This window comes from Dendrobates tinctorius, unplaced genomic scaffold (genome assembly GCF_039654945.1).
Source record: "Dendrobates tinctorius isolate UK_male_01 unplaced genomic scaffold, ASM3965494v1 ptg000199l, whole genome shotgun sequence".
Taxonomy (NCBI): Eukaryota; Metazoa; Chordata; class Amphibia; order Anura; family Dendrobatidae; genus Dendrobates; species Dendrobates tinctorius.
Window position 1 is genome coordinate 2,264,533 of NW_027361866.1, and position 23,479 is coordinate 2,288,011.

Below are 23,479 nucleotides of genomic sequence, written 5' to 3' on the forward strand. Positions count from 1 at the left end.
GTCATGTGGATTTAATATTTTCTCACAGACACTTTTGTACATTATTGATGTGTTACTGTGCTCTGATGCTGAGTTTTGTTAAAGTGCAACTTTCCCCATAATTCACGTGAATATACCCATATAACACGTAATGCTTTTCCCATAACAACCCATTAAATATGATACTATACTGCATACAGATGCTGTACATCCATGAACAACTCAGCCGGACAAATTACAAGTTAACGGTGCATGAAAATTTCTGTGACGGTTTCTCTACTGTACTAATGTATAAGGTTTGTGCCTGTCCATTGGTGAAAAGCCTGACTGATATTTATGGTGGCAGATAAGTGAGATTATCAGCCTGATCAGTAGAAAACCTGGGATCTTAGTGAACCATGTTTCTGTGCAATTTCACTATTCTGCTTTGACGGGATGACGTGGGATATTAGGGATAGTAGTCCCGTAGCTCTCGCTAACGAGATAATGTGGGATGTTATAGTAAATGTGGCTATGAGGAGTAGGCAGGGCTCTACACTCAGCCTTATATATATAACGATGTGGGATATTAGGGGTAGTTGTCCGGTGGCTATGGCTGACAGGATGATGTGGGATATAATAGTGAATGTGGCTATGTGGCGTGGGCGGGGCTATACACTCAGCTTTGCACACTAACTAACCGTAACCGTAGTTAGTTACTATGCCCGGGCAGCGCCGGGCTCTTCAGCTAGTTAGTCATAAAAAGAATCTTTTTATTCACTTTCTTTGCACTTTATTGAAAATATATTAGTGAAATATCCTGATGGTGCATATGTCTGTGTGGCCTGCTAGTTAGCCTGTCCTGTTACTACAGTATTGATGTTCTTTCACACACGATTTTTTGTTTGTGTCTTATTGTTCTGGTCTGCTTATTTATTGTATGTTTGTAATTTGGCAATAAAAAAATTATTGATTTTTTTTTTTTTCCTTGTTTAGACTTCTACTCCATTTTTTTGTGTAGGAATTATAATCTTTGGAGTGTCTATACTGTAGTGCTTATTGTTGGTCCGTAAATTAGGCATATGGCCACCTAAGATATTTTGATATGTATCGGTGGATTTTTCTCCTGGGAAATAGTGCTGTAGTGTTTAGTCACCCAGAACACAAGGTAAAAATGGCCTGGATTCCTCACTGCAAGAGGGGTTTGTAGCAGGCAGATGTAGTCTGTGTGTGTAGGTGCAGGCAGCACAGCTCTGATGTCCTCCCTACCTGGACAGCAGGCTGGGTATGTCCAATGACGAAAACTAGCAGAAGAGTTAGGCCGGGGTTACACTAACCGATGCAAAATACGGTCCGTATTTTACATGCGTAATACGGAGAAATGTCCCCTAAATAGTTCTCCGTATGTCATCCGTAAGCAAGGTGTGGTCGCGTATTTTGCGCATGTAACCATCCGTATGTCATCTGTATGTAATCCGTATGGCATCCGTATGGCGAGATTTTCTCGCAGGCTTGCAAAATGGACATTTAACGGTTTTGAGGCCTGCTAACTATTTAAATCATTAGCCGACACACTATTTATTGGCTCTGGAACAGGTGGCTGCATACATTCTGTCCATTTGTGACCTTGCCTTGACTAGGTGTGTTGGTGTTGTATGTGCAACATGGCAGACAGTCTGAGCTTCAACACAACTGAGCAGGTTCTTTTCAACTGGTTTTTGTCACGTCGCTTTGGTCACCCATACCCAGTGAGTGATAGTGGATCCACGGAGGAGGAGACGCATGTGGGTCCATTAACTTTTGAGGCAACGACTCACAAGAGGTCATTTTCACCGCCTCTATTCTTCTCTGCGGGATCATCCAGAAAATTTTTTCCAATACTGTCGCATGAGCCTTGCAACATTTGATCTCCTCTTGGAGACAGTGCGCCCTGGGATAACCTTTCGGGACACAAGGATGCGCAAATCTTTATCTGCAGAGGAGCGACTTCTACTCACATTACGGTATGTACTACACAACCACATTCTCTATGTTCATGATGTGTTGCCCAAAGTATGTGTATTTTTGTTTTTGGAATCATTTTTTGGCCCTCATCTTACTCCAGATATTTTAAAAATTACATAGCAGAATGTTATGTGTAATATGTACTGAATATCACGTAGTCATTATGCTAGAAAAAATGTGTGTTAGTAGATTTGAAACAATGAAAAGTTTGGTATATCTTTAGCTGGTCTTTTTATCATTTTTGCCTTCAAAAATGTTCCATTTCTGTTGTTCTTCAGCTTCCTGTCCACTGGCCTGTCTTATGCTGCCCTCCACCATGAGTTTCTCATTGGAAGATCTACCATTTCTGGCATAGTCAGGTAAACATGTATTGAAATATGGTCATGACTCCATCAACTCATCATGCCCGAGCCCAGGATGGAAGACTGGTTGAGGATCTCAAGGGACTTTGAGGAGGAATGCCAGTTTCTTAATTGTATTGGGGCCCTGGATGGGAAACATATCCGGGTGTGTAAGCCGCCGAACTCTGGCTCCCAATTCTTCAATTATAAGCAATACTTTTCTGTTGTATTGTTGGCTCTGGCCAACCCTCAATACAAGTTTATAATTGTCGACATTGGGGCCTATGGAAGGACGGGAGACTCTAGAGTCTTCAATACTTCCATTATGGGTCGGCGGCTACGCACCAACCAGTTGGATCTACCCCACCACGCCAGCTACCAGGCTCCACTCAAGAATCAGTCCCATATGTCCTTGTGGCAGATGAGATGTTTCAGTTAACGCGCAAAGTCATGAGGCCATATCCCCAGCGCAACCTGGACCACCGGCGCAGAATTTTTAACTTGTGCCTATCACGTGCTCGGCGACTGGTGGAGTGTTCCTTTGGCATTCTTTGTGCCAAATGGCGGGTCCTACAGTCTGCCATTCAGCTGAGTGAACAAAATGTGAATGAAGTTATCAAAGCATGTGTCGTTCTTCATAACTTCACCAGGATACATGATTGTTCCTCCTCTGCTGGTGTTCTGCGTGGGTCGGACAATGTGCGTAGGGCGAGACCACATATCAGCCTTCAACATAGACCACTCTCTGGGCTCAAAGTACGTGACATTTTCACAAATTATTTTGTCACCTGAGGGGGAAGCTTCTTGGCAAGAGCATGCTGTGTCTATGTTACAAATTTTTGATTTCTGCCTGTGTAAATATATATATTTCAACCCCTTATGATTCTCTGACTGTTTAATTGCCTTGGTAAGCGTATGTTAGTATGCTGATAACTTTTTTCATAATTGAGACACAGACGTAAAATGTAGTAGACAAATTTTTACTTTTTTTTTTTTTTAAACACATATTATTGCCATATGGTAAATGTGGCAATGGCCCAAAGTGGCCTTTTTGCAGATTTGCAAAATTACAAGCAAAACTTTTTCAGAAAATAAAAAAAAATACAAGCAATTATGCAAGACCAATATTCCTACATTACAAATGTTGGTAGGTCGGGGAGAAGACCAGCCTGTTTTTGCTGCTGGCTACTTTGGCCAACTTGGCCATCGACCTGTGTGGGGCCATACTGTTGTCCATGATGTGCGTAGTGTACAGTCATGGCCAAAAGTTTAGAGAATGACACAAATATTAATTTTTACAAAGTCTACTGCTTCATTTTTTCTAATGGCAATTTGCATATACTCCAGAATGTTATAAAGAGTGATCAGGTTAACAGCAATTACTTGCAAAGTCAATATTTGCCTAGAAAATGAACTTTATCCCCCAAAACACATTTCAACATCATTGCAGCCCTGCCTTAAAAGGACCAGCTAACATCGTTTCAGTGATTGCTCCATTAACGCAGGTGTGGGTGTTGATGAGGACAGGGCTGGAGATCAATCTGTCGTGATTAAGTAAGAATGACACCACTGGACACTTTAAAAGGAGGCTGGTGCTTGGCATCATTGTTTCTCTTCTGTTAACCATGGTTATCTCTAAAGAAACACGTGCAGTCATCATTGCACTGCACAAAAATGGCCTAACAGGGAAGAGTATCGCAGCTAGAAAGATTGCACCTCAGTCAACAATCTATCGCATCATCAAGAACTTCAAGGAGAGAGGTTCCCTTGTTACCAAAAAGGCTCCAGGGCGCCCAAGAAAGACCAGCAAGCGCCAGGACCATCTCTTAAAAATGTTTCAGCTGCGGGATCGGGCTACCAGAAGTGCAGAGTTTGCTCAGGAATGGCAGCAGGCAGGTGTGAGTGCATCTGCACGCACTGTGAGGCGGAGACTCTTGGAGCAAGGCCTGGTCTCAAGGAGGGCAGCAAAGAAGCCACTTCTCTCCAGAAAAAACTTCATGGACAGACTGATATTCTGCAAGAGGTACAGGGAGTGGACTGCTGAGGACTGGGGTAAAGTCATTTTCTCTGATGAATCCCCTTTTCAATTGTTTGGGACATCTGGAAAATGGCTTATTCGGAGAAGACCAGGTGAGCGCTACCACCAGTCTTGTCTCATGCCAACTGTCAAGCATCCTGAAACCATTCATGTGTGGGGTTGCTTCTCAGCCAAGGGAATGGGCTCTCTCTCAGTCTTGCTTAAAACACAGCCATGAATAAAGAATGGTACCAGAATGTCCTCCAATAGCAACTTCTCCCAACCGTCCAAGAGCAGTTTGGCGATCAACAATGCCTTTTTCAACATGATGGAGCACCTTGCCATAAAGCAAAGGTGATAACTAAATGGCTCAGGGAACAAAACATAGAGATTTTGGGACCATGGCCTGGAAACTCCCCAGATCTTAATCCCATTGAGAACTTGTGGTCAATCATCAAGAGACGGGTGGACAAACAAAAACCTTCAAATTCAGGCAACATAAAAGCATTGATTTTGCAAGAATGGACTGCTGTCACTGAGGATTTGATCCAGAAGTTGATTGAGAGCATGCCAGGGAGAATTGATGAGGTCCTGAAGAAGAAGGGTCAACACTGCAAATATTGACTTGCTGCATTAACTCATTCTGTCAATATAACCTTTTGTTACTCATAATATGATTGCAATTATATTTCTGTATGTGATAAAATCATCTGACAAACACACATAAAAACCAAAGGGCAGCAGATAATGTGAAAATTTAATATTTGTGTCATTCTCTAAACTTTTGGCCATGACTGTACTGCCTCCTGTGATTGTGGTGGGTACTGGGCTGACTGAAATTGGTGAGGGGCCTCTTGTTGGGGCTGGTAGGCCCGTGGCTCATACCCACCAAAATAGCCATGTCGTCCCCAACCAGGTTGGGACCAGCCTCCAACACTGGGTGGGAACAAGTGGCCATATTGGTGAGGTTGGCTAGAGGCAGACATATGTGGCTGCTGTGGGCAAGGTTGGGTAGGGGGAGAAAGGGGGTGAGGTGTAGGCCCATGTGTTTGAGGATCCTCATGGCCTGCTTGAGCAAACATGTGTGTGGGGTGTCTAAGGTGCATCAGATTCCTTGGGGAAAGCTGCCACCTCTCCAGATATTCAAATAACTCATATGGGGTATTGGGGTGTGTGCTTGCATCAAGCAGGATCTGAAAACATCCTTGAATACATAGCCTCACCTCACGGGAAAGGGCCCGAAGATAACGGGCCAGGCTGTGTGAGTACGCCTCCTCCCCATCATCATTATTGACTCGCAAGGTAGTTCAGTACACCTGATCTGGCACCTTCTTCATCCTTGCCGGGATGGTCCAGCAGGCTGTGGGGAGCCCTGTATCTGGGCAGTTGGGCTGCTGCTGATGTTGCCCTGCTCCTCCTGTATCCCTGGGTTTTCAGGAGAGGAAACTTCACCCATGCTTCTTGGAGGGGGAGAAGATGGGCCAGCCACCTTTTCTCCTCCAGCCACAGGATCAATGATGGGCTCTGTATCTGAGCCAGTTTCCCTTTCCGTAAGGCTTGACTGAGTTCTATTATGAAATACAGAAGAACATAGCCAAAATTCCAAACATTAGTTTTGTCCCTGTAAAGCATCTGTATAATGTGGTGTGAGGTATCTACTTACGGTCTCAGAACCAGAATAGGAGCAAGGAAGGAGAGGCGATCATAATATATATATTTTCTCTTTGTGTGGCCCGCATCACCACTTCTGGCCCGCTGCTGACGTTCCCGCCAGTATTGGTCGCGCATGTTGCGCCAGCGTCACATCACATCTTCCACTACAATGTGACAGGAAATATTCTAAATTTCACATATTTGCTAGCTAAAATTTGCAAAAAGTAGCCTAGTCATGTGGCCTTCTAGGGTATGCTTTCTACCCAGGGTGGCATATATACAGTGGGGAAAAAAAGTATTTAGTCAGTCAGCAATAGTGCAAGTTCCACCACTTAAAAAGATGAGAGGCGTCTGTAATTTACATCATAGGTAGACCTCAACTATGGGAGACAAACTGAGAAAAAAAAATCCAGAAAATCACATTGTCTGTTTTTTTTTCATTTTATTTGCATATTATGGTGGAAAATAAGTATTTGGTCAGAAACAAAATTTCATCTCAATACTTTGTGATATATCCTTTGTTGGCAATGACAGAGGTCAAACGTTTTCTGTAAGTCTTCACAAGGTTGCCACACACTGTTGTTGGTATGTTGGCCCATTCCTCCATGCAGATCTCCTCTAGAGCAGTGATGTTTTTGGCTTTTCGCTTGGCAACACGGACTTTCAACTCCCTCCAAAGGTTTTTTATAGGGTTGAGATCTGGAGACTGGCTAGGCCACTCCAGGACCTTGAAATGCTTCTTACGAAGCCACTCCTTCGTTGTGCCCTGGCGGTGTGCTTTGGATCATTGTCATGTTGAAAGACCCAGCCACGTTTCATCTTCAATGCCCTTGCTGATGGAAGGAGGTTTGCACTCAAAATCTCACGATACATGGCCCCATTCATTCTTTCATGTACCCGGATCAGTCGTCCTGGCCCCTTTGCAGAGAAACAGCCCCAAAGCATGATGTTTCCACCACCATGCTTTACAGTAGGTATGGTGTTTGATGGATGCAACTCAGTATTCTTTTTCCTCCAAACACGACAAGTTGTGTTTCTACCAAACAGTTCCAGTTTGGTTTCATCAGACCATAGGGCATTCTCCCAAAACTCCTCTGGATCATCCAAATGCTCTCTAGCAAACTTCAGACGGGCCCGGACATGTACAGGCTTAAGCAGTGGGACACGTCTGGCACTGCAGGATCTGAGTCCATGGTGGCGTAGTGTGTTACTTATGGTAGGCCTTGTTACATTGGTCCCAGCTCTCTGCAGTTCATTCACTAGGTCCCCCCGCGTGGTTCTGGGATTTTTGCTCACCGTTCTTGTGATCATTCTGACCCCACGGGGTGGGATTTTGCGTGGAGCACCAGATCGAGGGAGATTATCAGTGGTCTTGTATGTCTTCCATTTTCTAATTATTGCTCCCACAGTTGATTTCTTCACTCCAAGCTGGTTGGCTATTGCAGACTCAGTCTTCCCAGCCTGGTGCAGGGCTACAATTTTGTTTCTGGTGTCCTTTGACAGCTCTTTGGTCTTCACCATAGTGGAGTTTGGAGTCAGACTGTTTGAGGGTGTGCACAGGTGTCTTTTTATACTGATAACATGTTTAAACAGGTGCCATTACTACAGGTAATGAGTGGAGGAAAGAGGAGACTCTTAAAGAAGAAGTTACAGGTCTGTGAGAGCCAGAAATCTTGTTTGCTTGTTTCTTACCAAATACTTATTTTCCACCATAATATGCAAATAAAATGAAAAAAAAACAGACAATGTGATTTTCTGGATTTTTTTTTCTCAGTTTGTCTCCCATAGTTGAGGTCTACCTATGATGTAAATTACAGACGCCTCTCATCTTTTTAAGTGGTGGAACTTGCACTATTGCTGACTGACTAAATACTTTTTTTCCCCACTGTAATTGTGGCATCCAGGCCAGATACACAGGGTCACAATAGTTCAGGGGTCAAGTAACTACACTTAATAACTTAGTTGGCTAGGAGGATGATGAGCTTGTGGCCAGGGACAAATTATGTCAGTGTAAAACAATGGTTCAAATAAAAACCTACACGCCTCATGAGACAAGAAGGCCAAGCACAGTAAGGCTACTTTCACACATCAGGTTTTCGGCGTCAGGCGCGATCCGGCGTCGTGCCGGAACGCCGGATCCGGCAAATGTTTAGTAAAACCGGATGTGACGGATCCGGTTTTCTGCCGGATCCGTCTTTTTCTTGACAGACAAAACCGGATCCGTCTCATCCGGTTCATCCGTTTTTCTATCCGTTTTTCGACGGATTACGCCGGATCCGGTTTTTAAAATTGACCCTTGTGGCCTTCCGAACGGGATTGGCTACTGGAAAACTATATATAGCATGTTCCTACAGCCCTTCTTTGACAGGTTGTAGAGGAGAAAGTGCAGGTTGGAGAGAAGAGCAAGTTTACTGGCGAAGATGGATGTTGTCATTGGAAATATTTTGAAGAATTTGGCGGATTTTACAGCGGAGGCAAATCGTTTGAGGGTGATTGTTCTGGAGAAGGAGAGAGCGAGACAGCAGCGCATCAGGCATCGTAGACGACGTTTGTGGATCCACCCCATCACAGCCAAGAGAATGACGCGTGGGGTCTATTCTACACTATGCATGTGTAGGGAAGGTGACCTGACGGACGGACGGACTAGTCAGAGTGAAGAAAGATAGGTTTGCACAGTGTAGGTAGGAGACAGTGATTACAATGGGGAAACAACTAGAAAAGTGTAGTGGACGTACAGTACCTTGGGATGACCATTAGATGGCAGGGTGGAGTGTGAGCAAAGGACTTTACAGCAGCTTAGGGCTTTAGAAACCGTTGGTCATGGGGGGCGTGGTGACAGTTAGTGACAGTTTCAAGGAACCGGGGAAGTTATAAATACTGAGGGAGGGTTCCAGAAAGTTCCAGTCCCCAGGGGGAGCCCAGGTGACAGGAGGACCACGCCAGTCTGTGTTCCCTGAGGAGAATCCGACCAAGGGGACTGAGGAGAGGAAACGTCAGGGGGGTGGTCCTGACAGGAAAGGACCGCAGCAGAGACAAGGCTCTGGGTGGAAGACACCGTATGTGTTACGACGAAACTGACCAGTAAAGTGCTGTTGGTGTACGGGCCTAAGGCGGCCACAGTAACCGAGCTGTCAGGATTGTCACAGTGTGAGACAGGACGTGACGTATAGATACGTCCCTAGTGTAACATACAGTGTTGGAGCGGCCCTGGACACGGAGGGCAGAGAGAGATATCGCGGTGTACCGCGAGGACCGTCAGTCGGACGGTGAGCAATAAACTTGGACCTGTTGCACCCAGAATCTGCCTCATCGTGTCTCTGTTATCATCTCTGCGCGGTAAGAAGTGGGACCACCCCCTATCCCCCCCCAGCTCGGCCCACCAACCCTACATTTGGCGTAGTCGGCAGGATCGCCGCCGCTAATACGCTATCTTCTGCGGCAGGCCTGAAACTGAAGGACTGAGGAAAACTTGGACTGCTCTATTTCGGATTATAAACACCTGTGGACTAAAAATTACTGACCTGTGGATTACAAATTGGGACGCTGTGTCGGATCTGTGTTGCTTGCAGAGGATCCAAGGCAGTAGCTGATTCTGCCCAAGATGGCGGTATTACTTCAGCGCAGAGGAGAGGTCCGGGTGTTTGCAGTTGTTCAGAATGGACTGGGACCCCCTCCAACGTACCCCAAAAGGAAGCAATATATGCCCGGAGACCGACGTTTCCATATATTGGACCCTGGCAGATGGATGGAAAGGTCTGCCAACGCCCCACCCAGCAGGAGGAGTGGCACAGAAGAAAAACTTGGCTGCGGCTGTCTGACGCCATTCGAGTGCTGCCCAACGGACGGTATGAGATGCTGCGGGTGTCGGGGCATCGGCCGCCTAGAGTGGCAATGGCGGCGAGAGATGGAGCTGCACCAGAAGTCATCTTCAGATTTACGGGCAGGCAGCGGGATGCTGAGCCGGGGAGCGGAGCCTGAGGGGAGTCAGCGAGAACGGCTGCCACCAATACCAGCAGAGGACTTCTCAGCGGAGCCCCCGAGTCCGGAGGGAAGGCCCGCAGGACAGTGGAGCAAGGAACGGAGGCTGCGGGGGAAACTGCGTGATGATGGAACGGAGGCCACAGCGCCGGGGAAGGTGAGAGTACCCCCGGCCCTACCAGTGCCTCCGCAAGCGGCCCCCACCATTCTGCTGCAGCACGCGGCCCCCTGCGCACCGGAAGGCCTAGTTACCACGGGCCCCGTGGTGTATGCAGAGCTGAGCGAGGTCCCCGTTCATGTCCCCGAACTACCCCGCCCGGAGTCACCAGTGCAGAGCTCACCCAAAGAAGATGCTGCTGCGCTTTCCCTGCTAATAGCAGCTGCATTGTTGAAATCGGCCGTTACTCCGACTCCGTTGGAAGTAGTGGATGCGGCCTGTCCTGAGGCCGCGGTTATGCCGCTGCTGGAGTTGGCTGCGACCGATTTAGCGGGCCCTGTGATTCCAGCCCCCGAGGACCCGGTTCTCCCCATTTGCCACCTGACCCCAGCGGCTGCTGGGCCGCAGAAATCTTCGGCCGTTTCTGTCTTGCGGTCTTTTTCAGCGGAGTCCCGCCCACCGGACTCCAGGGCCCGTGCTGTTCCCTCCGTGTGGGAAGCGGAGGTGATCAGGAAGAAAAAGGCCCGGGAGCAGGAAGTGTGGAACCTGCTCCACACTCAAGGAGAGGCCGTCATGGAAAAGAAGAGGACTTGAATGGACACCCTCAGTATCCCCGTGGAGCCCTCACCTCTGTCCATTGAGAGTGGTATAGACTGTCAGGAGTTCGATGCACCGTTGTGCAGATTATAAGGACAGTTGCATTTAGAAAAAAGTTTTGTTGTTGTTTAACTGATGCAACTATTTTCTCTCTCTTTCTTTCTTCTTTCTATGTTCTTTATATACGAAAATATGTTTACCTGACAGAACGGGGATACGGAAAAGTGGAGGAGTGTCCAGGTCCAAGGAAGGGGGGGAGGAAGAAAGAGGAAATGCAATGTTATGTTATATTTTGGTTTTAAAAGTAAGAGAAAATGAAAAAAAAAAAAATTATAAAAAATGGGTACTTGTGCTATTATAAAGTTGTATGATGTATAATATGCAAAGTAAAATGCAACAGGTCCGGGTAAGGGAAGGTCTGCGGGACCAAAGGAAAGTGTGAGATCCGGTAGGGATCTAAGAGTTGAGGTCTGGGAGACCGGGACGCCGACCATGACATGTAATTGAAAGAAGGAAAATGAATGGGAAGATGTGAGAAAGACAGCCGTCCTAGGTCAGGTCCCCGACACCACGGACACCCCTGAAGAAGGAAAGGCGGGCGCCGGCAATGATCTGGTAGGTGAGTGGCCTCGATCATGGCGTACCGGATAGTGAAAGGTAACAGTAGGGGAGAGTAGGGGAAAGATACACGCCGTAGAGAGAATACGGGTGTACCTTGCCCAATTTGAAAGACGTTGTCATGTGGCGTGCGCGCTGGTGAGTAGCAGTAGGCTGCTCAGAGCATAGTGCTCCCAGTATGGTTCGGCCCCCGCAGATAGTGGGTTTGGCTCAACTTCTGGTCCGACAACAGAATGTAGGTGTAGATTCAGAACGACGAAGGCAGGGATGACGATTGTCGAGGACGACAATGGACAAAGGAAGGGGGAGTGTAGGGAAGGTGACCTGACGGACGGACGGACTAGTCAGAGTGAAGAAAGATAGGTTTGCACAGTGTAGGTAGGAGACAGTGATTACAATGGGGAAACAACTAGAAAAGTGTAGTGGACGTACAGTACCTTGGGATGACCATTAGATGGCAGGGTGGAGTGTGAGCAAAGGACTTTACAGCAGCTTAGGGCTTTAGAAACCGTTGGTCATGGGGGGCGTGGTGACAGTTAGTGACAGTTTCAAGGAACCGGGGAAGTTATAAATACTGAGGGAGGGTTCCAGAAAGTTCCAGTCCCCAGGGGGAGCCCAGGTGACAGGAGGACCACGCCAGTCTGTGTTCCCTGAGGAGAATCCGACCAAGGGGACTGAGGAGAGGAAACGTCAGGGGGGTGGTCCTGACAGGAAAGGACCGCAGCAGAGACAAGGCTCTGGGTGGAAGACATCGTATGTGTTACGACGAAACTGACCAGTAAAGTGCTGTTGGTGTACGGGCCTAAGGCGGCCACAGTAACCGAGCTGTCAGGATTGTCACAGTGTGAGACGGGACGTGACGTATAGATACGTCCCTAGTGTAACATACGGTGTTGGAGCGGCCCTGGACATGGAGGGCAGAGAGAGATATCGCGGTGTACCGCGAGGACCGTCAGTCGGACGGTGAGCAATAAACTTGGACCTGTTGCACCCAGAATCTGCCTCATCGTGTCTCTGTTATCATCTCTGCGCGGTAAGAAGTGGGACCACCCCCTATCCCCCCCCAGCTCGGCCCACCAACCCTACACATGGACCTTCGACGAAACCCGGATAAATTTTTTGGATATGTTAGGATGAAAATGGAGAATTTTGATTACTTGGTGGAGCGCATTGCACACCTCATAAGAAAAGCGGACACCTATTGCCGCTTCTCCGTTTCACCCGCAGAGCGTCTGATGGTGACTTTAAGGTAAGCCACATTTATTGGATATGATCGCATCAGAGCACACTTTCACTGCAATCTTGTTGGTGGTAATTTGTATCTCCAAGTGTTAGGTCAGTTTTGGTATGTAATGCTGTGATTTAAAACTAATTTATTGTTTGTTAATTCCCCACAGATTTCTTGCAACTGGAGAATCACTTTCGTCACGCATTTCCAGTACAGACTCGGGATTTCCACCATATCTGGAATTGTGAAGTACACATGCCGTGCACTGTGGGACTCCTTAGCTGAAGAGTTTTTACCAGAGCCCACAACAGAGAGGTGGATTGAAATTGCTGACAAGTTTCAACAGATATGTCAGTTTCCAAACTGCTTGGGCGCTGTGGACGGGAAACATATCCGCATTGTAAAGCCAGCTGGATCTGGATCGGAATATTTCAATTACAAGAAATATTTTTCAATTGTCCTCATGGCCATCGCTGACGCGGAATACAAATTTATTGCGGTTGATATTGGGGCCTATGGCCGCTCCAATGACTCTCAAGTTTTCAAACTGTCTGCCATGGGGCGTAAACTGTATGGAAACACCTTCCAGTTCCCACCACCTAGACCGCTGCCGCAAACATCTGGTCCACCTATGCCATTTGTCTGTGTAGGGGATGAAGCCTTCCAGCTGTCAGAACACCTTTTGAAACCGTACTCTAGCAGAGGATTGACAAGACCAAAACGCATTTTTAATTACCGCCTCACAAGAGCAAGAAGAATGGTTGAATGTACCTTTGGTATTCTGACAGCCAAATGGCGGGTCCTATTGACTGCGATCAACCTCAAGACAGAAACTGTGGACGAGGTGATCAAAGCGTGCGTGGTACTCCACAATTTTGTTATATGCAAGGAACCCATTTCCATTGAGGACACCTCTGAAGAAACCACCTTGCAAGATTACCATGACATTACCACTAGAAGTTCTGTGACGGTTTCAGTAATGAGGGACAATTTTGCACTATACTTTATGTCACCTCAAGGCAGAGTACACTGGCAGGATGACAGAGTGTGAAAGATTTGTGCCCCAAACTTGTGTACCTTCTGTACCAACAGTATATACCTTTGCCAACCAAAGTTGGCTATCTTGTCATGGTCTCTATTTTTAGCTTTAGGCCACAGGTGTGTACCTGGTTGTGTTTTATGCAAAGTATTTCACCTTTTAACAAAAGTTGTGTACATTGTTAGGAAATCACCAACAATAAACACAACTTTTTAGGTGAAATACTTTGCTTCAAACACAACCAGGAACACAACTGTGGCAAAAAGCTAAAATTTACCCACAGTTATATACCTAGTTTTGAATACCATTTCACCTTTTAAATACCCTGTATTTAACCTTTTTCGCCGCAGAAAGAAATGACAGACAACCAGTGTAAAATAATTTAACTTTTATTGAAAAATGTTTTTTTTAGTAAACTTTTTTAAAATTTTAATAAACATGTTTAATAAAAATTTGAAACTATAAAACTGAAACCATAAAACTGGTCATTTTTATTTAAAAACACACATTATAATTCTGTGTAGTGTGTGGTGGAAATACTGCTGTAGGGGCTGCGGGACACTTCGACACTGGGAGTGTGGAGAGAGGACTGGGATCGTTGTGGGGAAGGAACAGTTAGAGGTGAAGGTGTGGAAAAAACTACAGAATGGGTGGACATGTGGGAAGCAGAAGAGGTGGTGGGTGGTGGAGTGGAGCGTTGGGCAGGGACTGTAGGAGCAGATGATGTTGATGGCAAGTTGTATGGGGAAGGAGTTTGGTACGGGGCAGGTTGCTGGAAGTGGGGAGATGTCTGGTACGGGGCAGGTTGCTGGAAGTGGGGAGATGTCTGGTACGAGGCAGGTTGCTGGAAGTGGGGAGATGTCTGGTACGGGGCAGGTTGCTGGAAGTGGGGAGATGTCTGGTACGGGGCAGGTTGCTGGAAGTGGGGAGATGTCTGGTACTGGGGAGGTTGCTGGTACTGGGGAGTTTGCAGGTACTGTGGAGGTTGCTGGTACTGGTGAGGTTGCTGGTGCTGGGGAGGTGGCTGGTGCTGGGGAGGTGGCTGGTGCTGGGGAGGTGGCTGGTGCTGGGGAGGTGGATGGTGCTGGGGAGGTGGATGGTGCTGGGGAGGTGGATGGTATGTAATAGGAGGGGGAGGATGGAAAGTGGCTGGAGGTGGATGGTATGTAATAGGAGGGGGAGGATGGAAAGTGGCTGGAGGGGGTGTAGATGTAATAGGAGGGGGAGGATGGAAAGTGGCTGGAAGGGGTGTAGATGTAATAGGAGGGGGAGGATGGAAAGTGGCTGGAGGGGGTGCAGGTGGAGGAACTACTGTGGTGGGAGGAGGAGGAGGAGGTTGGGAGGTAACTTGCTGGAGAGCAGCGTGGCATGAATGCATTACATGCATCTGCTGGGCAGGAGAGAGCGTTTCCATGCGCTCCACAACAGACCTGAAAAAGGTGTGGTTTGGCGAAGATCTTGCTTCTGAATGCATGGTTTGCAGAAGTGTCTTCACCTCCAGAATGCTGGAGTTGATCTGCTGATAGCCTGCGGAGATTTGCTCTGACAAGACTTTTAGACAGTTCTGGAAAGATGCATTCAGATGCAAGAACTCTGGCGCATAAGTCTTTTCCTGACCCCTCTGCCGCTGCCGCCCAGTACCCGCAGGTGTACTAGAGGTGGCAGGGGCAGAAGGGTGGGGTAAAGGGAAAGTGATCTCCTCACCAGCAGCTTCATGTAATGTAGGCGGCCACGATGCTCCAGTGCTGGTGGATGGGACAGATGGGTCGAATGTGTGGGAAGGCTGGGAAGGTGCAGATGTACCGGGGCGGTCGAAGTGTCCCTCGGTGCCGGTCTCCTCAGGGATCGCCTCAGAAGGGTCCAATCGTGCAGGCTCCCGTGTGCTGCTCACCGTGCTGTGGAATAAAGAGAAAAAAAAACAATTAAAATACTGACATGGTATGGCCCTGGCTGAAAAAAAAATTTACATCTAACATTTTTTTTCACAAGTGGTGTGTAATATTTACCTTCTGGTGACCATTGTTTCCCAGAGGAACGACAGGGCTTCTGCGTACTTGTACTTGCTCCTGCGTCCTCCAGATCCACTCGGGGCCCGCATCTCTTTATTGAACTCCTTCTTGAAACGATCCCTCACAGACCGCCACCGATTCACAATTCTGTTCCCTGATACGAGAAAGGAGTGGTTAGTATACAACATCAGTGTTTCCCAAACTCCAGTCCTCATGGTCCCCAGGGGTCATGTTTTCAGGATTTCCATAGTAAATAGAAATCCTGAACACATGATCCGTGGGGACCACGAGGACTGGAGTTCGGGAAACACTGGTTTACATCAAGCAACCGGTACTGTATATACTTACGCTCTGTAATCTGGGCCCGAACATCGAGGTCCTCCCAGCGGCCCACAAGGAGCGAACAGATTTCCTCCCAGAGTCGTCGGGTAACGATCAGGTCAGCGTGGCGGCGGTCAGCCATATTCCAGAGCGGCTCCCTTTCTCTGACAAGATCGATGAGGCGGTCCATATCAATCCCTCCATCCTCAACGTCAGAGTCGGGAGCACGCTGTGAAGGCTGTTAAAGAAAAAGACAAAAATAACATAATTAGCCTCCACAAAAGAAATGAAATAAAAAGTGCAAAAAAACAAAGCAAAAATATTTATACTTACACGCTGGTGACCGCCGCGTTGCTGTCGCCGACGACCCTGGGAGGCACTGCGAGCACCTCTTGGCCAAGCACCAGATTGGGAAGACTAGAGAAGAAAACAAAAAAAGTTATGTCTTTGGATGTAGGCATTTGTTTGCTGTGTGTGGTCTGCAGAACATTGTTTTCTATGTGTTGTGTGTAGTGTGATGTTGTGTTTCTGCGTTTGATGCAAAAAACTTACCAATTGTGAGCCCACTCCAGGTGTCTGTCCACCCCTTCCTTCTTCTTCTGGGAGCTCCTCTTCATCTTGTGATTCCTGTTTTGAAATAAAAGGCCATGAATAGACATATATTACAGAGAAGATGGATTTTGGAAATAAAAACTTACCGTCAAACGCTGACGATGCGAGGGAGGGCTCCCAGAAGATGATGTGCTGTCTTCCTGGTGGCCATACTCCATGCCTGTGGGTGGTGTTGAAGCTGCTGCCATTGCTGCTGCTGCTGCATCTATTGGGCGGCTGTTGAATAAAGAGAAACAAAGGGCCAATGAATATCTTGATATTCAATAGCCCTAGTTTGGAGGAATGGGTTATTTGATAATTACCGTCTCTCCTCTGCTGCTGGCCTCCCCTCCTCAGCATGTTCTATTTGCTGCTCCATTTGGGGTGGTGGTGGTGCGGATGGTGCTGCAGTGGTCTCCTGCCTTCTCCTGCGCCTGGTTGCTGTCTTGGGTGGCATGTTGGGTGTGGCTGTGGGTCCCACTGTCTTGCTTTTATATATGTCTTGTGGGCAGAGCTACTGAGCATGCTCAGACCAAAAAACCGGATCCGGCCGCCGGATCAGGCTTTCGCCGGATCCGGCGCATTGCGGCGCTCATAGGCTTTCATTGTGTGAAAAAGCCGGACGCGCCGGATCCGACGTGTCCGGCTTTTTCGCCGGAGACAAAAAACGTTACAGTAGACGTTTTTTCCAGACGCCGGATCGCGACACATTGCGACACATTGCCGGATCCGGCGATAACCGGATGAAACGCATGGCCATCCGGCGCGATCCGGCGCAAATGCAAGTCAATGGGGGGGAAACCAGATCCGGCATTGCATTTCGCCGGATCCGGTTTCTGTCAAAAGCGCCGGATCGCGCCTGACGGCGAAAACCTGATGTGTGAAAGAGGCCTAAGGAAGGGGGGGCTTATTCAAAATGCATTTTTTGATGTGAGGTAATTTTAAACACTTATTTGGTTGTACTTACTCATTTGCTGCTGCTCCTCACGTGGCCGATTACCAAAATCGTAGAACTTCTGGCGACATATGCGCCTCTATGATGCCTCCTTTCTTGCCCAGTTGGCATAATGGGCATCACGTTGGTCCCAGATTTCCGGACGCTCCTGCACTAAGACAATAAGCATCTCCACATTGAGGTAGTTGGGTGCCATGATGCTCTATTCCGTGGAGGCGTACTTCCTGGATGTCTGGAGCGCTTTTTGAGCTAATTAGCATGTCAAAGCTTCCTGATGATGGATTGGCCCATTTCCTGTCACTTGCCAAAGACCTGCGTATTTCTCGCAAGTCACACATGTGGTCCGTGTGTAATGCGTATTTTTTGCGCACCCATAGACTTGCATTGGCGTACTACGGGCGTAGTACGCTGAGAATCGCAGCTTGCTGCGACTGGCACGGACCGTAGAATTCGGCCGAGAAATATACGGCTGATGGGAGCTACCCCATAGAGAATCCTCTTTATCTCAATATTTGGTCATTATTTTACCTCAGTATTTTGTCAGTGCTTTACCTCAGTGTTTGGTCAGTATTTTACCTCAGTGTTTTAATATTTTACCTCAGTATTTGGTCAGTATTTTATCTCAGTATTTGGTCAGTATTTTACCTCAGTATTTTACCTCAGTGTTTTAGTATTTTACCTCGGTATTTGGTCAGTATTTTACTGTATGTAAACCATGTGTCATTTCATGTCGGGTTGGGGAATGATTTTACAGAAGCCGGCAATTGAATTAGCGGCTATTCTACTCTGTAGAACTCTCTGAAATATAAATATATATATATGTATCTCAATGACGTGTGTGTGTATATATATATATATATATATATATTCTATGTGTATATACCTATTCTTTATTAAACATGTCAGTGTGATTTTACTGTATTGCACACTGAATTGCCGGCTTTTCTAAAGGACACCGGGTGCGTATTTCTCGCAAGTCACATATCTGGTCCATGTGTAATGCTTTTTTTGCGCACCCATAGACTTGCATTGGCGTACTACTGGCGTAGTACGCTAACAATCGCAGCATGCTGCGATTGGCATGGGCCGTAAAATATTCGCGAGAAATATACGGCTGATGGAATCTGCCCCATAGAGAATCATTGGTCCGTGTGCAATGCGTAGTTTTTACGCCTCTCACTTGTCCGTATTTCACTCTAGTGTGACCCCGGCCTTAGTGTTTTATTATTTTACTTCAGTATTTGGTCAGTATTTTACCTCAGTGTTTTAGTATTTTACCTCAGTATTTGGTCAGTATTTTACCTCAGTGTTTGGTTGGCATTTTACCTCAGTGTTTGGTCAGAATTTTACCTTAGTGTTTGGTCAGTATTTTACCTTTGTATTTGGTCAGTATTTTAGCGCAGTATTTGGTCAGTGGTTTACCTCAGCGCTTGGTCAGTATTTTACCTCATTGCTTGATCAGTATTTTACTTAAGCATTTGGTCAGTATTTTACCTCAGAATTGTAGTATTTTACCTCAGTATTTGGTCAGTATTTTACCTAAGTATTTGGTCAGTATTTTATCTTAGTGTTTGGTCAGTATTTTACTTCAGTATTTGGTCAGTATTTTACCTCAGTTTTACTATTTTACCTCAATATTTGGTCATTATTTTACCTCAGTAGTTGGTCAGTATTTCACCTCAGTGTTTGGTCAATATTTTACCTCAGTATTTAACCCCTTAACGACCGCCGATACGCCTTTTAATGGCGGTAGTTAAGGGTACTAAAACCACAGCGCCGTTAATTCACGGCGCTGTGATTTAAGTGAATAGCGCCCCCCAGTGTCGGATTTTTTCCGGGGTCTCGGCTTCCAGGGGTAGCCGAGACCCCAGAGAACATGAATCGGTCGGTTTTTACCGACCCCCGCTTTTGCGATCGCCATTATTAACCCTATAACGGCGACCGCAAAAAAAAAAAGCCGCGATTTTACATTTAATTTCTCTCTCCTCTGATGTGATCGCACATCAGAGGAGAGAGAAATAGGGTCCCCGATACCTCTCCGTGGCCCTCCGTCCCCTCCCGGTGGTCCCACGTCCCGCCGGCATCCTCCGGTGGGCGCCGCCATCTTGAAAATGGCGGGCGCATGCGCAGTGCGCCCGCCGGGAATCTGCCGGCTCCGGCTGGCAGATTCCATTCATTATTTTGATCACTATGATAAATGATCATAGTGATCAAAATAAAAAAAATAGTACATAACCTCCCCGTTTATCACTCCCTTATATAGGCCAATATAATGAAATAAAGAAAATATTTTTTTTTTCAGTTTTCCATTAGGGTTAGGGTTAGGGTTGGGCTAGGGTTAGGGCTAGGGTTAGGTTAGGGTTAGGGCTAGGGTTAGGGTTGGGCTAGGGTTAGGGTTGGGCTAGGGCTAGGGTTGGGCTAGGGTTAGGGTTGGGCTAGGGTTAGGGCTAGGGTTAGGGTTAGGCTAGGGTTAGGGTTGGGCTAGGATTAGGGTTGTGCTAGGGCTAGGGTTGGCCTAGGGTTAGGGCTCGGGTCACGGCTAGGGTTAGAACTAGGGTTAGGGCGAACTAGGATTAGGGTTAGAATTAGGATTAGGGATTAGGGTTGGGATTAGGGTTAGGGTTGGGATTAGGGTTAGGGGTGTGTTGGGGTTAGGGTTGGAGCAAGAATTGAGGGGTTTCCACTATTTACCAACTTTGGGGGTCTAAAAATTGGGGTCTAAAAAAAATCACTTTTGCGGAAATAAAAAAGACTTTTAAGGCCTCTTTCACACATCAGTTTTTTGCCGTCAGGCGCGATCCGGCTTTTTTTTGTAAAACCGGATCCGGCGAAATGCAATGCCGGATCCAGTTTTTCCCCATTGACTTGCATTAGCGCCGGATGGCATTGCGTTTCATCCGTTTTTTGCCGGATCCGGCTACTTGTCTCATTCCGGCATCTGGAAAAAACGGCTACTGTAACGTTTTTTGTCTCCGGCGAAAAAGCCGGAAGCGCCGGATCCGACGCTTCCGGCTTTTTGCCACAATGAAAGTCTATGGGCGCCGGAATGCGCCGGATCCAGAAAAAGACGGATCCAGCCACCGGATCCGTTTTTTTTAAGTCTGCGCATGCTCAGATCCAATTGGCCAGCCCCCAGGAAACAGATATAACCTGCTAGACGGATCCAGCAGAAAAACGGATCCGTTTCTACAGTTCTCCAAAATTTATGCCGGATCCGTTTTTTCTAAAAATAGCCGGATCCTGCCTGATGGCAAAAATCTGATGTGTGAAAGTAGCCTTTTTTCACGGCTCTGCATTTATAAACTTTTGTGAAGCGCTTGGGGGTTCAAAGTGCTCACCATACATCTAGATAAGTTCCTTAGGGGGTCTAATTTCCAAAATGGGGTCACTTGTGGGGGGTTTCCACTGTTTAGGCCCATCAGGGGCTCTGCAAGCGCAACATGATGCCCGCAGACCATTCCATCAAAGTCTGCATTCCAAAATGGCACTCCTTCCCTTCCGAGCTCTCCCATGCGCCCAAACAGTGGTTCCCCCCCACATATGGGGTATCGGCGTACTCAGGACAAATCGCATAACAACTGTGCGGGTATGATTTCTCCTGTTACCCTTGCAAAAATAAAAATTTGGGGGCGAAAAGATCATTTTTGTGGAAAAAAAATGGATTTTTTATTTTCACGGCTCTACGTTATAAACTTCTGTGAAGCACTTGAAGGTTCAAAGTGCTCACCACACATCTAGATAAGTTCCTTAATGGGTCTAGTTTCCAAAATGGGGTCACTTGTTGGGAGTTTCCACTGTTTAGGCCCATCAGGGGCTCTGCAAGCGCAACATGATGCCCGCAGACCATTCTATCAAAGTCTGCATTCCAAAATGGCACTCCTTCCCTTCCGAGCTCTCCCATGCGCCCAAACAGTGGTTCCCCCCCACATATGGGGTATCGTCGTACTCAGGACAAATCGCATAATAACTGTGCGGGTATGATTTCTCCTGTTACCCTTGTAAAAAGTAAAAATTTGGGGGCGAAAAGATCATTTTTGTGGAAAAAAATAGATTTCTTATTTTCATGGCTCTACGTTATAAACTTCTGTGAAGCCCTTGGGGGTTCAAAGTGCTCACCACACATCTAGATAAGTTCCTTAATGGGTCTAGTTTCCAAAATGGGGTCACTTGTTGGAGGTTTCCACTGTTTAGGCACATTAAGGGCTCCGAATCCAACATGGCATCCGATCTCAATTCCAGCCAATTCTGCGTTGAAAAAGTCAAACGGCGCTCCATCCCTTGCGAGCTCTGCCGTGTGCTGAAAAAGTGGTTTACCCCCACATATAGGGTATCGGTGTATTCAGGAGAAATTGTACAACAAATTTTGTGGTTGATTTTCTCTTTTAACACTTGTGAAAATAAAAAAAATTGGTTCTGAAGTAAATTTTTTGCAAAAAAAAGTTAAATGTTAATTTTTTCCTTCCACATTGCTTTAGTTCCTGTGAAGCACTTAAAGGGTTAATAAACTTCTTGAATGTGGTTTTGAGCACCTTGAGGGGTCTAGTGTTTAGAATGGTGCCACTTTTGGGTATTTTCTGTCATGTACACCCCTCAAAATGACTTTAAATATGATGTGGTCCCTAAAAAAAATGGTTTTGTAAATTTTTTTGTAAAAATGAGAAATCGCTGGTCAACTTTTAACCCTTATAACTTCCTAACAAAAAAAAATTTTGCTTCCAAAATTGTGCTGATGTAAAGTAGATATGTGGGAAATGTTATTTATTAAGAAATTTGTGTGACACATCTCTCTGATTTAAGGGCATAAAAATTTAAAGTTTTAAAATTGCAAAATTTTCAAAATTTTCGCCATATTTCCATTTTTTTCATAAATAAACACAAGACTTATCAAAGAAATTTTACCACTAACATGAAGTACAATATGTCACGAAAAAACAATCTTAGAATCAGCGGGATCCATTAAAGAGTTCCAGAGTTATAACCTCATAAAGGGACAGTGGTCAGAATTGTAAAATTTGGTCTGGTCATTAAGCTGCAAACTGGCTCTGTCGCTAAGGGGTTAATCAGTATTTTACCTCAGTGTTTAAGTATTTTAGCTCAGTATTTGGTCATTATGTTATCTCAGTGTTTGGTCAGTATTTTACCTCAGTTTTATTATTTTACCTCAATATTTGGTCAGTATTTTACCTCAGTGTTTGGTCAGTACTTTATCTCAGTGTTTTATCAGTAATTTACCTCAGTATTTTTCTTTTTAATTGAATGTAGTGCAATTTCTCTCTGTATCAAATGTTTTTATGTGCAATGTAATCATTATAATGTGTTATAACTAACCACAGTTAGCTAATATGCCCGGGCAACGCCAGGCTCTTTAGCTAGTACGTAATATAGGTGATACTGTGATTATATACAGCAGCAGCAGCAGCCAGTATCACTTATATATTGCATATACAGCAGTCTATATACATATAGGCGATACTGTTACTGATGTGTATATACGTTATATTTGTGACACTGTCTGTGTATATATACAGTGGGGCAAAAAAGTATTTAGTCAGTCAGCAATAGTGCAAGTTCCACCACTTAAAAAGATGAGAGGCGTCTGTAATTTACATCATAGGTAGACCACAACTATGGGAGACAAACTGAGAAAAAAAAAATCCAGAAAATCACATTGTCTGTTTTTTTTTCATTTTATTTGCATACTAGATTAAGGCCCGATGCTATCGCATCGAGAGGATAGTGACACACCTCTTGCCATGTTAACCCTCAATACACACACACCTCCTCAACACACACTCCTCTCACCTTTCACCATCTCCACTCACGTCTACTCACTCTTTCACTCCACATACGACCCTTTCTCTCTCACGCCATCTCTCATACTCACACCGTCATCGTCGCTGCCCCGACATCTTCCTCCGCCGCCGCGATCCTGGATCCAGACGTTCTCTAGGCCGCCGACATGTTCTTGCAGCGACGCCATCTTGGATTTCGTGAAATCCCGCGATATTCAAGA

At 46.2% G+C, this 23,479-nt stretch overlaps 1 long non-coding RNA gene across 1 annotated transcript in view; it reads left to right on the top strand.

Moving 5' to 3' along the window:
• LOC141056734 (uncharacterized) overlaps nt 1-23,479 on the top strand; it is an 88,083-nt gene that overhangs the window by 22,426 nt on the left and 42,178 nt on the right. Inside the window, exon 2 of the long non-coding RNA XR_012221915.1 lies at nt 2,241-2,321. This is a non-coding gene — a long non-coding RNA (uncharacterized lncRNA). The remainder of the gene's footprint in view (nt 1-2,240; nt 2,322-23,479) is intronic.